This window comes from Pygocentrus nattereri, chromosome 8 (assembly GCF_015220715.1).
Source record: "Pygocentrus nattereri isolate fPygNat1 chromosome 8, fPygNat1.pri, whole genome shotgun sequence".
Classification (NCBI taxonomy): domain Eukaryota; kingdom Metazoa; phylum Chordata; class Actinopteri; order Characiformes; family Serrasalmidae; genus Pygocentrus; species Pygocentrus nattereri.
In genome coordinates, this window is record NC_051218.1 from 42,346,700 (window position 1) to 42,352,141 (window position 5,442).

A 5,442-nucleotide genomic window follows, 5' to 3' on the forward strand; every position below is an offset into this window, starting at 1 on the left:
GGGATATTAGTGGGGGAGTGGGACAGTGAGAGAGAGACAGAAAAAGACTAAGAGAATGAAAGAGAAGGATAAGAGTGGGAGAGAATGAGAGACAGAAAGGGGTTGAGAAAGAGAGAGACAAAAATGACAGAGAGAGAAAAGGAAAGTGAGAAACAGATTTAGAGATAAAGGGGGATGAGAGAGCAAAGTGACGGTGAGAGAAAGAAAAGAAAGACAAAGAGAAAAACAGTGAAAGAAAGAAAGTAAGAAAGAAATAGAAAGAGGAGTGAAAAAAGAGGGAATTTGAAAGGTGTGTGTGTGTGTGAGAGAGAGAGAGAGAGGAAGACATAAAAGAGAAAAATACAATAAGAATGGAAAGAGAAAGAAAGAAAGAAAGAAAGAAAGAAAGAAAGAAAGAAAGAAAGAAAGAAAGAAAGAAAAGGGTTGAAAGAGTGGGAAAAGAGAAATGTTAAAGGAAGAAAGAGGAGCAAACTAGAAAGGTGTGTTTATGTGTGATAGAATACGAGAGAGGGACATAAAAAGAAGAAAGAAAGAAAGAAAGAAAGAAAGAAAGAAAGAGAGAAAGAAAGAAAGAAAGAAAGAAAGAAAGAAGGGGTGAAAAAAGAGGGAATTTGAAAGGTGTGTGTATGTGTGTGTGTGTGAAAGAGAGAGCGAGAGAGAGAGAGAAGGAAGACATAAAAGAGAAAAATACAATAAGAATGAAAAGACAGAAAGAAAGAGAGAGAGCAAGAGAGTGAGAGAGAGGGGAGACATAAAAAGAGAAAAAAGACAGACAGAAAGAAAGAGAGAGAGCAGGAGAGAGAGAGCAAGAGAGAGAGAAGGGAGACATAAAAAGAGAAAAAGACATAAAAAGAGAAAAAGACATAAAAAGAGAAAAAGACAATAAGAATGGAAAGAAAGAAAGAAAGAAAGAAAGAAAGAAAGAAAGAAAGAAAGAAAGAAAGAAAGAAAGAAAGAAAGGCAGGGGTTGAAATGAGTGGGAAAAGTCAGAGTAAAAGAGAGAAATGTTAAAGGAAAAAAGAGGAGTAAATTAGAAAGGCATGTGTATGTGTGATAGCAGAAGAGAGAGAGAAAGAGAGAGATAGACATAAAAAGAAAGAAAGAACAGAGAGAGGGACATGAAGAGGAAGGACAGAATGATGGAAAGAGAGAGAAACAGAGCAGGGACTGACAGAGAAAGAAAAGAAAGAGAATGAAAAACAAAGAGGAACACAGATTAGATTGAGAAAAAAGAAAGAAAGAGAGAGAGGAACAGACAGAAAACATAAAGCCAGCAAAAAAAGACAAAAAAAGAGAGAGATAGCGAAATACCAACCCGCAGAGGCAAAAACAAGCCCCGCACGTTTATGAGCGCTGAGGCTGTCGAGGTTTGGGTCCCGTAGGACTTCATAATGTGGTTTTACTGCAACTTTCCCACGACTGCAGCACATTCGTCCACTCTGCCGTCATGACGTCCCTCCCTGTGATTCACGGCGTATGGGTTTTAGAGCTGGGAGGCGACTGAGGACAGTATGGACACTTCATCCAGCACAGCATTCATCAGTCACACACATACACATGCATTCACTAACCTGTCTGTGTGCCCCCCCCCCCCCCACACCACCACCCACCACCACCCCCCTTTCCCTATGGATCCTCCTGGGCACTGCTTTGACAGCTACCCAGGAGAGACCCTTCGAAAAATGGAGTAATAACGTGTCGAAACCCCCTGAGCCACCCATGTGGAATCCTCTATAGCTTTGTTATTATTAGCTTTCTGTCAAATCCAATTTGCCACATATTTTCATCATATGGAGATGAATGATAGCACCGTGCACTGACAACAAAGCTACCCCTTTATCACTCAATCCGATCCAGTGTGTCATCGCCACTGAAGAGGGGATGAAGAGGAGGCGCCGAAAGAACCAAATGAACGACCCTCGCCAAAAGCCGCCTCAATGGCCTTCAAGGGGGAGGGGTTTGAATTGTCCATCAACATTAAGACGTTCACACCCATCGGCATTAAGAAAGAGACAGATAGTGATGCCCTCCATGTCTGGTTATTGATCTTCTGTGACTTTTTTCAAAACAGCAAGTAGATAAAGCGTCGGAGTGGGCTGTTATATTGCAAAGCTGTCAAACTCTTGTCCTGGAGGGCCACAGTACTGCGGTTTGTTTAGCGTTTTCCGGCCTCTAACGCACTCCTTCAGCTCGAGAAGGACTTGATAATTAGCTGATGGGTTGAGTCAGACATGATCTAGTGAGGACAACATCAACACACTTTGCTGCACTGAAGCCCTCCAGGACTGGAGTTTAACAGCCCTGCTGAAGCAGTCTGAAAACGTACACGTGGAGAAGGTGCATTGTGTTAAATATCGCTGTTGTCGAAAGAAAATCTCCAAAATGTTAGCTTTACAGGAAAAGAAAATAAAAACGACTTTACTTTTAGTGTAAGTCAATGGAACCAGACTTTTTTCCAAGACATTGTGGGCCTTTTCTTTTGGTCCATTCCTCATTGTGCAATCCCTGGTGGTCTAGTGGGTAGGATTCAGCGCTCTCACCGCCACGGCCCGGGTTCGATTCCCGGTCAGGGAAGTCGTCTGTTTCTTTTGTGGGGCAGTCATGGGCTGGAGGTTAGGGATCCAGCCTTGTGAACGGAAGGTTGCAGGTTCGATCCCCAGTGCCGACAGTCCATGACTGAGGTGTCCTTGAGCAAGACACCTAACCCCCAACTGCTCCCCGGGCGCTGCGGATTGGGCTGCCCACCGCTCCGGGCAAGTGTGCTCACTGCCCCCTAGTGTGTGTGTGCTCACTAGAGTGTATGTGGTGTTTCACTTCATGGATGGGGTAAATGCGGCGGTGAAATTTCCCCCTTGTGGGACTAATAAGGGTCACTTAATCATAATTAAATTTATAATCAAGGGCAACGGGCATTTTTATATTATGTCAAAAACTGAAAAACGTTTTTTTCCCTATAGCAACGATATCAAGAATGATATAAATAACGAGCTAATGCATAATCAGCAGGCAGTGATTATCTATATTATGGATGCACAAGCAGGATTGGGAGGGTTACTTTACGAATGTGCTCCATTACAGATAGGATTACTGATTACCTGTTAAAAAACGAAAAGGTCAATTTATAGTTCAGGCGTCAAACATCATGTGACAAAATTTGTGTCTGCAAGGGTGTTACAGGCTTTGTCACGTACATCAAAAAAATGAGAGGGTACAGACATTGACATGCACTCTGATCGGAAGGAAACTGAAAGTTTTACAGTCTGGATTATTGCCGTGGTCACTGTGTGCAAGATCCAAATACACAGATCAGGCATAACATCATGACCACCTGCTGGTTTCTACGCTCACTGTCCATTTTATCAGCTCCACTTACTGTATAGCTGCACTTTGTAGTTCTACAGTTACAGACTGTAGTCCATCTGTTTCTCTGATACTTTGTTACCCTGTTCTTCAGTGGTCAGGACCCCCATGGACCCTCACAGAGCAGGTACTATTTGGGTGATGGATCATTCTCAGCACTGCAGTAACACTGACATGGTGGTCTGTGTTGTGCTGGTCTGAGTAGATTAGACACAGTAGTAATATTGTATTCTGTCAATGTTATGCTGATATGCACATGGAGAACATTGCTTGGTGGTGTCACATTGAAATAAGCACGGATATCCCTGAAGAAGGCGGTATGTCGGTTCAAAATGTAATTATATCTTTTAGCATTAATTCGCCTTCACAGATGTTCAAGTTACTTACGCCAATAAGCACTACTACATTCTCATATCATGACAGACCCAGGCTTTTGAACTTTACACTGGTAACAGTCTGGATAGTGCCTTTCTCCACAGCTTGCATCTGAAAGGTTGATGCATCAGACCAGATCAGAGATCTTCATGATTCATGATCATTTCATATGTTGTAATGTTAAGGTTGATGTACCTAAAATCCTTCCAATTGCTCATTGATGGAATTCCAAAGTAAAAGTCTTCTGTTACCAGATGTATTTGCAGAGCTCAGGTTCCTCTGAATGTTTACATCTGAGAGCAACATGCTACTGAAGCAACAAGGGCAAACCCTAAAAATCAAGCTCATATGTGAGAGGACTTTACATTGTAGGATGTATACATTATAACAAAAACAGTCATCTTAAATTAGTTGACTTCACTTAAAATTATGATGCAAACTTATTGCTTTGAGGAAAGTTTCTTAACAGGTTCAAACTTTTTTTTTTTTTTAATGGCATTAATGCATTTTCCTAGCTTGACCCTTTCAAGTACTCGCAGCTGCTGCAGTGTTGGGAATTTGTATTATGTTTTTTGTTTGTTTTTAAGAGATATACTTTTTTTGGAAAAACCAACCGCAATTGTTTTCCTCTGACATTGAGCATGACAACTGGAAATTATGTTCACTCTAATTTGATGTTCAACATCAAAGTGATATTCAGGTTAGTGCTGAATCAGTGCATACGTTTATGATTCCTACATTCTGATGAAGTTGATTTTGTTGACTCATATCTATCTCATATACCCTGCCATTATTCAGCATCTCTTATGTAAACTGCTCTGCCTCACCACACTCATAACCTGCCCCGAGTCTGCTATGCTCCTTCATGTGACCTCCCATATACTGCCTTGTCTTTTAGTTTGTATTATTGTGCTCTTGTTGTCTGTGTTAAGTGTGTTATCTATGTACTTTAAATTGTAAGTGGCTTTGGGTCCTTGATAAAGCGCTATACAAAAATAAAGAACTATTATTATTATTATTATTATTATTATTATTATTATTATTATTATTATTATTATCTATAACAAACTGCTTTTGAATACTGCAAACTGTCCTGCTTCCCAGACCTAAACATATCCTTATTTATCCCCATAATCCATAATATCAAAAGATCTTATTGCATCACATTTATTAAGAAGGAAACTGCAGCTGATGAATTTATGCGGTTGTATTTATAGGCTTCATGCACAAACCTTGCTAGCTCGCCCGTGTCTAGTGAGCTTCCCGCTGAAAGAACTATACGGATTTCCTTGTTAAACCTTCTCACTGTCACATATCAGCAGGGCAGCTGCTCCATATAGCCAATGCAGAGCACGCACTGTGTATGGTTCCACGTCCCTGCTGGGGTCTCAACTCAGACAAACAGAAAGGCATCGTTAATGACATGGTCACAGACACGTCTGATCCGAAACTGAATACAAATGCAGATACAGAGCGCACAGTACAGCACTGTGGACCAGAAACTATAAAACCAAGTCTAGTTACTTCAAACTATCATAGCACAATGCATCATCTTAAGTAGGTAACCCATTCCTGGTGCTGGGGATCCATCACTCTGCAGAGCTTAGCTTATCTATCTCATTTGATCATGATGATGAAGAGACACGGTTGAGTATTATAATCATTCAGATTCAGATTCAGATTCAGATTCCTTTATTGATCCCAGGG

The 5,442-nt window shown here is 41.0% G+C and overlaps 1 non-coding gene across 1 annotated transcript; it reads left to right on the forward strand.

The window, feature by feature from the left end:
* The first annotated feature begins 2,502 nt into the window (after positions 1–2,502).
* Positions 2,503–2,574, forward strand: trnae-cuc. The gene has a single exon. It is a non-coding gene; the product is annotated as a tRNA-Glu (tRNA).
* Positions 2,575–5,442: the final 2,868 nt, after the last annotated feature.